This window comes from Aulostomus chinensis, chromosome 15 (genome assembly GCF_037954235.1).
Source record: "Aulostomus chinensis isolate RoL2024-O1b breed Wild chromosome 15, RoL_Achi_v1.0, whole genome shotgun sequence".
In the NCBI taxonomy this organism is placed as follows: Eukaryota; Metazoa; Chordata; class Actinopteri; order Syngnathiformes; family Aulostomidae; genus Aulostomus; species Aulostomus chinensis.
In genome coordinates this window covers 22,524,739-22,535,370 of record NC_141334.1, presented here as the reverse complement: position 1 = coordinate 22,535,370, position 10,632 = coordinate 22,524,739, and the positions used below count along the sequence as shown (strand labels likewise).

General features: G+C 43.7%; 1 long non-coding RNA gene across 2 annotated transcripts; it reads left to right on the top strand.

Annotated features, from left to right (window-relative positions):
• The first annotated feature begins 4,466 nt into the window (after positions 1–4,466).
• On the top strand, positions 4,467–6,044 carry LOC147249189 (uncharacterized). Of its 2 annotated transcripts, XR_015119521.1 has the most exons (5): positions 4,467–4,527; positions 4,601–4,667; positions 4,756–4,811; positions 4,896–4,917; positions 5,445–6,044. It is a non-coding gene; the product is annotated as an uncharacterized LOC147249189 (long non-coding RNA). The 2 variants fall into 2 exon arrangements; XR_015119520.1 differs by lacking the exon at positions 4,467–4,527 and having other exon boundaries at positions 4,536–4,667; positions 5,445–6,042.
• The last annotated feature ends 4,588 nt before the right edge of the window (positions 6,045–10,632 follow it).

Here is a 10,632-nt window from a genome sequence, read left to right as displayed (position 1 = left end):
CTGTCCCAACCACCTTCACCTCTTTTGTTGTTGGAGAGGTGAACAACATTGTGGTCTAAGGAACTTTTATGTTAACGATGTGAAATTTGATTACCAAGTTTGCTTGCTGTCTTACTCTACTGTAAAAAACATATCAGAATGAATGGAGATCTGCTCCAAAGGTAACCTGGTCTGTCCTGGTTACACTGGTACAACTTTCTCTTCATTATTTCTATCCCAGGGTGGAACTGTTCCCATATTGTAAGCATTGTTTTTGATTAGTGCAGGGATGTAAAACCAGACAGTGAAGTCAGTGGGGTTGTGTTGGGTCCTGGCGTGGGGAGCTTGAAGACAATTAAGGTTCTGTTGGATGGAGAAACCCCCAGACTCACTAAAACATTCTATTTAAAATATTTCATTGATTTGATGGAGGACATCTGTATCCTTCTGTGTGTGTTTGTGGACAGTCATTATAATCAAGCTCATGGCTTGATAGACAAGATGGGGCTCGATTGATCACCAGTCATTCTTAACTTTGAATGACATTCTTATGCCATCAGGTGAAAAAAATTACTAAGCCCAAAACATGTTGTTATATCCATAAGTGTCTAGGAACTTATGCAGCATCACTCATGTAACCAGAGCTCTGATCTTTTTCTGCCTGGAAAGATCTGTCAAAGTGGTCAACATAAATCTACTGAGCCCACTATGGCTTCTCTTCAGTCCATGGTGTTAAGTTGCTTTTACTATTCAATGATATTGAAATTAAATTCCCTTTAAACTTTCTTCATTCCCTAAATTAGTAGTACTGACTTGGTGTTTTATCTACAAATATCATTTCAACCCCCACAGATTTTTTTTTATTCAGAAAAAACTATGTAGTTTAAATAAGAATACATTTATTTTTATAACAGTGGCTTGACAACAATATCCTAATTCAGTTTTTTAACCAACATGGTTAATACTATAACATGTGTTGAATTTACTGAATATTATAGAATGCCTGTCAGACCAAAAGATTTGTTGTTTTCAGTGCTGTCACTTCAGGAGTTGTTTCACTTTTAGGCTTTTTCAGGCTAGGCAGCCATCACAGCTGCAGCCACAATAACAACCAGACACTCTCACTCCAAAGACTGTTAGCCATCAGTGTCACCGCCATCGGCTGATACTGCTATGGCTGTGATTCAAATGCCACCTGATCATGTTCTGTTCTGTTCTGTTCTGCTCTGTTCTGTTCTGTTCTGTTCTGTTCTGTCTTGTCCTGTCCTGCTCTGTTCTGTTCTGTTCTGTTCTGTTCTGTTCTGGCTAGGCTCTTGAGATGTGCTGCCACCTGTCCCACAATGCAGCAAACGGCCACGCAATAGGAGCCCATCATTTGCCATCAGGCAGCAGAGAGCTTCCATCTTCATTTCCTCCCTCTTTAGGATTTCTGCCTTCACTGTAAGCCTCCAGAGGAATTATACCTTCACCATCAGCCTCTAGAGGGCTTCTGCCTTTGTTGCCTTTCTCGGGCCCAACATCCTGAGCAGCTCCTTTGCAGCCTGTCTGGGGTTGTCCTGAATAGCGTCTCCTCCTTCATAGTCTGCCTCAGTGCCATCTACCAGGGCTGCCTGATCATACATTCATTTATAGACTATAGTCTCCTGCCGAGGGACTGTCCTCCAGACTGTCCTCCTGCCTCAAGCCTGACCCTCTGAGCAGCTCTGCCCTTGTCTCCAGTGTTATGACCATATGCTTCACCAGAGTCTCTATGTACACCCCCAGTAAATTACTCGTATAAATCCTCACAAATTAAAAGAAAGACAGTCAACATCCAGAAGTCCTTCAATAAATAAAAAGCTTGAATTTTCTAGAAGGCTATTATTCAAGGTGTTGCTTTCTTGTGCTTATCCTTTGAGCCGATGAGAAACACAGTAACAACATGTATTCACCACTGTTCACCCAACTGAAAATAAGTAGCCGGTTAATGCCTTGCATTGCTGGCATGAGATGGTGTATGTATCCTACAGAAGTTGCTCAGGTAGTGCCGCTCCTCCAGGATGGCATATCTATATGCACACTGAAACTTTTTATTGTAAATTTACGGGAATTTACTGAGAGCAGCTTCATTAGCAAACTATTGTATTTTTGCAATACCGTACTGTATCTGGTCTGGGCATGTAAAGTAATAGAAGCATACAGCCAAACAACTCAACTTACTCAACATTTATTTAATGCATTCTCACCCATCTTCAGCATCCCGTCTGTGCATGTAGACACAGGAACTACGCAAGTGAAATCAGACAGGCACAATAGATCAAGTAGGATAAGGAACTAGTAAGACAGGCAATGACAAATTTGTCCTTATTAGAGAGAAAATTCACCATCAGCTGACAACATGGCTCCTATAACCTCAGAACCCTTAGAGGCTGCTGGAGGACCAGACGTACACTTTGACAGTTTTTCTACCATTAGCCTTGATGAGCTCAGTTCAATCATTTCCTCCTCTAAACCATCCACCTGTCTTCTAGACTCCATCCCAACAAAGCTGCTTAAGGACTCTCTACCCCTCATTAGCACCTCTCTCTTAGATATGATCAATGTGTTGCTGTTACCTGGTTACGTCCCACAGTCCTTTAAAGTGGCAGTAATTAGACCCCTTCTCAAAAAAGCAACCCTGAAACCAGAAGTTTTGGCCAACTGCAGACCAATATCAAAGCTTCCATTTCTCTCCAAAATTCTGGAGAAAGCAGTTACAAAACAGCTCTGTGACTTTCTCCACAGCAACAGCTTATTAGAGGATTTCCAGTCAGGTTTTAGGATTCATCATAGCACAGAAACAGCACTAGTTAAAGTTACCAATGACCTCCTACTAGCATCAGATGAGGGACTGGTCTCTGTACTGGTTCTATTAGATCTTAGTGCAGCTTTTGATACCATTGATCACCATATCCTTCTACGGAGACTCGAACATGTCATTGGCATTAAAGGAACTGCACTAAACTGGTTCAGGTCATATTTACTAGGTTGATCTCAGTTCGTACTAACTAATGATAACCCCTCTGAAACCACTGTAGTCACTTCTGGTGTTCCACAAGGCTCTGTGCTTGGACCAATCCTCTTCACTCTTTATCTGCTTCCTCTCAGTCACATTATTAGGAAACACTCGATTAATTTTCACTGCTATGCTGACAACACACAGCTGTACTTATCAATGCATCCTCATGAAATGAATCAGCTGACTAAACTACCTGTCCAGGAGATAAAAACTTGGTGACCGCCATCTCCCGCTGGAAGAAGCCAGTGGCCAAGAAGCCGAGCATGCTCAGCACCAGTGTCGGCACTGGCACAACATTGTTCATGGCGGTTCTGCGCTGGAGCGCTGATCGCAGCTCCTCACAAATTTGTAGGAGGATGGCCTGCGGTTGCCTGAGCCGGCTCATCAGCCACTGAAGTGTGCAGCAGATCCTCCCGCTCCCCGAAATGTCGCTCCCTTCTGGTTGCACCATTTGCCACGTCCTCCAACAGCGCAAGTGCTGCCATTGTTGAATGTTGCACAATCGTGAAGGCTCTTTTATAGCCACTTAAGTAATGCCAACAGGTGTTTGTGTTGATGGCTTTTTTGTGCCCGATGTATGTGCGGTTGTCAAATAATGTCAGTTACCAAACACCGCCACACAGTGTCGCCAACGGACCAAAGTGCAGTTAACGCAAGAATCGGCTTTCTGCCAACTTCTAGCGTAAGAATCGACGAACCTGTTGTGTTGATGCATCTGACCGTGAGTGCCGATCCTGACATACGCAATTTTTTCTTGCATAAACCGTGTTGATACATGAGGCCCCCGGTAACAAATTGTGATCATGAACAAACTGGAGAGTCAAATTTAGAGTAGAATTTAAAATTCTCCTTCTAACTTACAAAGTCCTCAACAATCAGGCTCCTTCATATTTGACAGAGCTCATAGTCCCCTATTATCCAGCTAGAACCCTGCAGGGTTACTTGTGGTTCCTACAGTTTCTAAAAGTAAAATGGGAGCCAGAGACTTCAGCTAGACACCCTCTCTATGTTTAAGAGCAGACTTCAGACCTTCCTTTTTGATCAGGCTTATAGTTAGGGCTGCTTAGTCTGGCCATTAGATATGCTGCTATGGGTTCAGACTGCCAGGCCTTGAGCATTTGCCGAGCAGCAAGGACAACTTCCAGAGTCTATCAGCAGCTGTCTCTCTATTGTCTTCAGAGTGCTCTTCAATTTCCCTGTAGGCAAGGTCCTTGAGACCCCCAGACTCCATGGAACAATGTTTATGCATCCAACTTCTGCTCGGTCCTTTGTGATGCATGCAAAAATTCCCATGCCATGGAATGTTCCATGGACAAAGGATAATATTGTGGCAGGATGGCGCTACACTCCCCACCATGAGGGGCAGTGTGGCAGATGGTAGTTAGTGTTCGCCTATAAATAGACCTGGTCGGACCCTTCTCCGTCCTTTTCTTCTTCCTCTCCCTCCTTTACGGAGCCTACAGCCGTGCGTGGTGGCGTCTCGCTGGTCAGCAGATCGCTTACTAACAAAGGTATGCATGCTTTCTCTGCTCGATTTATTCAGTGTCCTGGGCCCCGCGTTTACTCCAGTTTTGCTCCGTCCAGCGGTGTGGTGTTACCGGGAGCTGGGCTGTCTCTCTTGGGCTGTGTGTGCGTGGTACAGTTTCTGTGGGTAAGATGCGTAGTTGTCTGCCTTTTATATCAAGCTGCCGATGTTCCGCGGTGTTTTGATTATCCTCTCCCGGACATCGTTTGTGTAGTCTGGGCTGCTGGCTTCCTCCTCCTGCCTCGTCTGACACCACGATTCTGCTCTCCGGTAGGAAATGTTTATTCTTGGCTTTTGTTATTCTGTAATGTCCTTCATCCACATTTTAATTAGGTTAACTTGTTTATTTTGCAGTGCGCCGCCGTCAATTGCCGCTGTGAGCCAAGCTGCTGTTTTGGTTCTTCTTCCTCTTCTTCTCCTCTTCTCCTCGTCTTCAGTTTGGATTTTGGTGATTCGGCTCATATCGGCTCCGATTCCATTAACGGTGGTTAAAGCCATGCACTACGGCCTTTGTCAGAGCCTCAACGTGGGCCGAGAGGGCATCCCGACCCTCATCGGCGCTGAGCCATCCCTCTTGGAGACGAGTTTTAATTAGAGGGGCAGACATTTTCTTGATTATTTGAGTTTATTCCTTCTCTATTTGTTATTGCTTTCTTTGAATTATTACTGTTAGTTTTTTATGGGTTACATTTGATTTAATGTTTAGAACCTTTATTATTACTTTTATTATTATTATTATTTATTATTATTATTATTATTATTATTGCCCCTTGCTCCCCATTTTGATCATTTGGATGTAAAATAGTTTCTGTTGAGTTATTGGGGTAGCGATATTTAGTTCGTGTGTGAGGATTGCCGTGGTTTCATGTTTTTAATGGTGTTTTTTTTTCTTTTCTTTGACAGGTGTTGAGGGCCCAGAGCGGCAGCGGTCCCCCTGGTGGTGGTTCCTTATCCACGTTTTTTTTTGGTTTGCTGTGTCACGGGTGCAGTGTAGTATTTTTTTGGATTCCTCCCCTTTTCATTAGCACTGTCGTGGTAAGCCCCAGACCTGTCCCCTTTTCCTTTCGGTAATTCCTCTTGTACTTCTGTTCATTGGCGTTTATTTAGTCTGTTGCTCATTTTTAACTATTTTGTAATAAAAGTATTTTTATAATTGGGAATCACGGTCCTGTCCTTTGGTATTTTGAACTGTGTGCCTTTGTTCCATTGGAAGTCTGGTCATTTTTCTTTTTTTGAAATTTTGTTTATATCCTGGGGTGAAAGCCCCCAGGTGGCATTGTCGGCAATTGTTCCCCACCGCTCGCCTTGCCACATCATGGTCAACACTGTCTGCAACATATTGTATGAAGTGTCCTGGTGTTAATCCATGAACCTCAAGTTTCTGTGCTACTGCAACACTTCTTTTGTACATCTGTACTTCTGAATTTGAACAGCCAAATCCAAGGTGATACAGTTGAGAAATTCTGATGCAAAGTGGGGATGCATTTGTACACTAACCCCAGGCTGAAATGGTGGGAGTAGAATTTTCGGTGTGGTAGCTTGCATCATGGCTTGACCGAAAGAACAAACCTTTAGTTCCTTTTCTCTCCCAACAAATAGTGTGCGCAGAAAAAGTTGAAGAGACTGTGGAACATATGGCAGTGTCTTCATCACAGATGACATTTATAGACTGGTTGGATAGGTACTATTTGTCTGCACAGCAGACTCTCTAGTTTTGTCTGAAAGTCTTTGGTCCTGACAAGAATCAGTTTGAACACTTTTCTCTTGTCTGCATGTCTGTCATGCACCCCACAAAATAAACAGGGACATTTGTATGAAAATGAGGGGCCAGATGATCTCCATTTACAACCAACTAAACACTGGTAGAGGTGGTTAGCTAGCAAATGGTAGCTAACCGCTAGCTAACTGCTAGCTCAACACTAGCAAACATAAAGAGTGACCTAAGCAGCAAAATGAAAACTGGTGATTATAAATGTGTTATAGTTCTGAGTGGTAGAAGGAAAGAAATGTCTGACTTACGGGAGTTCACTGTATTTAAGCAACGTGTGCCACTACTGGGGGATGGGGGGGATGATGTCATCATTGATTAGTACACTTTTGTCATAGGAACAATTTGTACCCATTTTAGATGCAGAAACACCAACAGGAGTGAAGCACAAACTTTGAGTGGAAGTTTTGTCAAAAAATTAGGTGTTGGACTAGTAATACCCAAAAGAATAGGCTTTGAAAAGTGTTTTATTGGAAAGATTGACCCCAAAAACTTGGGAAAATACACTACATATGTGTGATAGGTGTACAAAGACCCTCCTATCTTAACACCATTTTACCCAGACCACTTCACTTTAAAATGTTTAAACATTGCTTTTGATCTTGGAAAAAGTATGTTCCACTAAATCTGTGAAGGTATATTTTTAATATATGATGTCGGAGGGTATTAGGATCAATAAAAACTACAACACATTACTATTGCAATTTCTCCAGGGTTGGGCCTGTAGTATTCTCAGAATATGCTTATATTGAATAGTTATGTACGTGTTATAACTAAGACACCCAATGCTTATAACGAGTAGGCCTATTGCCCAACAGTGCCTAGTTGATAGGTCTATGACAGCCCTACGTATGACGTCAGTCACATGTCCAGTTAGTTGAGGTAAGCCTTCTGATGATAGTCACACATTAAGATGTACTGCAGATTATTGTAATAAAGAATAAGTTAGACCAACTCGTCATCCTGAGACTGTGTACTACACCAGCACAGAATTAGACATGGTGTCAGAATAAAAGTTAAAGTTTAGTTTTTTATAGAAACCTATGGAAGAGGACATGATGGATGTTGCCGGAGTTCCTACACCTGGCATGGACTGGGATGCTAGCAACTTGCCCAAAGGATGGCAGCTCATTACATTAGCCTAAAATTCTCCGGAACTTTCAAGAAGAAGGGCGAGGAAGAAAAGTGCAGCTACCTAGTCCTTTGGATTGGTGATAAAGGCCGAGACATCTACAATACATGGACACTCACGGCAAATGAAAGAAAGGTATTGAAATTCTACTCCAATAACTGAGAAATATGTCACTCAAAAGACTAACATCATAATTCCATGCTATAAATTCCCGAAGAAGGTAGAGGGAGCTACCAAGCCATTTGAACAGTTTGTGACTGATTTAAAGCTGTGTGTACAGGATTGCAATTACGCAGACAGTGAGGACATGATAAGAGACCGTATCGTTTTCAGCATTCACTCACTCTCGTGAGAGAGAAATTACTGAATGATCCAAGATCCAGGTCCAGTCCAAGCCCCAGCAAAGAACACCATCCACAGGTCAATGCCTCCAAGTACGGGCTAGGTGCAGTCCTACTGCAGGAGGAGAAGGCCATCGGCTATGCCTCCAAGTTGCTGAGAGTGAAGTCAATTATGCTCAGATAGAAAAGGAACTGTATGTCATCGTGTTTGGTTGCAAATGCTTCCACCTGTACTGTATGAGTATGGCCACATCGTTATTGAAAGTGACCACAGGCCACTTGAATCCATTCTACACAAGCCACTCACCGCAGTGCCTCCAAGACTACAGCAGATGATGCTTCAGTTACAGTGATACAACTTCACCATTATCAACAAGCCAGGGAAAGACATCCCTGTGGGAGACACACTGTCAAGGAAGTCATAGCACCGGTGTACAGCTGCCTATCCATCAGTGATATAAAAACCGGACCAAATCAAAACAGAGACTAAAAAGGATCCACAGCTCATCAGATTGAGAAAAACAATCACATACAGATGGCCAGACGAGAGAAAGGGATGCCCACGGAGCATAATGGCGTACGGGAACTAGCAAGATGAGTCCTCCCAGATGAATGAAATTCTATTCAAAGATGTGAAAATCATTCTGCCTTCTTCATTGCGCACTGACATCCAGAATACATGCAGGCCATATGGGCATGGAGAAATGTAAAGAGAGAGCCCACAACATCCTTTTCTGGCCCAGGATGAACAAGCAGATAGAGGAGATAGCTTCACAGTGCCCCACCTGTCTTGAGCATAAAATACTCCAGTGGACAATTTCAGGTCATTGCTTATGCTCCATCTTGCCCAGCACACAGCAGCAGCTTCTGCCTAAGGTAGTCAGCAACAAAGAAGTTCACACCAGGAGACTCCAACAACAGCCGCGTCAGAAAAGGTACTATGAAAGGCCAGCCAAGCTGATGACACCGCTGCAGACAGGACAACGCATCCAGCTGAAAGAATGTGGCAACTGGAAACCAGTAATTGTCAAGCCAGCACACACTGACAGGTCATACCATGTCCACACCACTGAAGGACAAGTGTAGAGATGGAACAGAAAACATCTCCTCAGCACAAAAGAAACGCACAATATGGATTTTGAGAACTCTGATCACACCACACCACCAAACAGCACCGTGCCACACAGGCCACAGGTAAGATAGACTCTTCCCACGGCCCCTACAAAACAAGGTATGGTTGCGTGGGCAAAGCCCAAAATGCGACTGGACTTTTGATTAGATGTTGTTGAGAATTTATTTGAAGAGAAAACATGTTTATGTGTGGTGACTAATAAGTTAACAATTCATGTGAGAAGTATTTGGTTAAAAAAGATCAATATACATTTCATTTAAATATTGTGTTAAAAGGACTACATTACCCACAATGCTTAGAGCACGAGGTGGAATGACGTAATGCGTCAGAGTTAAGTTTCTGGTTTGTCGTTGTTAGCAGATAGCTACTACTAGTTAAGCTGCAGCATGTACTCCTCATTTGCACCAGAAAACCCTGTATTCATTTAATAACTTCAGTTAACAAGTCGGAGTTAAGTTGAGAGTCTCTTCGTCATGTTAGAAGTCTAGTAAGACTAAACTGCTACAGATGTAGGCCATGCTGACCTCCTTGGTGCTGATCAGACTGGGTGCCCTGACCATGGGCTGCCGGCTGGGGGTCCCGCCGTGCATGGTGGGCCTGAGTCCTCCCTGCCCTTGCACAGCAGGGTGGTGGACCCTCTGCCCGGTTCTCCGGACAGTGCCCCTTGGCAGTCCGGTTTGGCCCCTGGACCAGGTAGGCTAGACTCCCTGTCAGCTGGTTTCGGCGGTGACGGGGGTGGCCAGTGGGGCTGGTCTGGAAGCCAGCCCCCTGTCGGTCCGGCCCATGCTGCGATTAACAAGGTTGGCAAAGCGGTGCAATCACTGACTGTGTTAGTTCATGAACTAAACCTGCTATGATCGATAAAAAGATGTGAAGATCATGATACAAGTTGTTTGTAAACACGGTCACGCTTGCACAGTTCACGTTAGGGTTCCCCGGCTGGTGGGAGTTCTCAAGCGTAGATTAATTCACGTTTTGTGTTAATGTTTGGATGAACTGACAACATGACTGTGGACCTGTGGATGATGCAGGGCTTAATGTTGTTATAATAAAAACACCTGGTCAGGTTTTCTATCGGTCAGTCGTCGATTTTATACTGGACAGCAATCCACTAATTTGGCTGTCTTTGTGGCTTGGTCCGAGGATTGTGGCAAATTAGGCCGACAATTTGCTCCCTGAGGGTACACTTTTTGCCGTCCCCATCACTATGTAAATCCAAGCTGTCAAAGTGCTGGCTAGGTGTGAGTTGGATGGAGGTGTTGATAATGAAGCAAACTGCTGTGCAACCCACACCCAGGAGTTTTAAAATCAGGAAACAGCTGATCACAGCAGTCAGATCATCACTTCAGTAAGATTAGCAACTGGTGTGCTGCTAACCATCACTACCAAGAGGACCATGGATAACCACCTTACAGGGACTGTGAAGGATGGCTTGTTGTATGAAAAGGTCATGGAGGAGCTTCGTGGACACGACTATCCCTGGATGAAGAAACAGGTCACCAGCAAGTTAAAAAACTTTTGATGAAAACTTACAGACTGTGTTATGGGGCTAAATGCTCTAAATATTCTTCACAATGCCCATGTTGTACTTCACTGTTCACACACAACTTCATGCTGCACATCACATCACATGTTTATGCCCACACAAGTGGTGTATTTGTGTATATTCTCAGTCATCCAGGTCATTGTAATTCTCAAAAATAATCAATTTAGGCAAC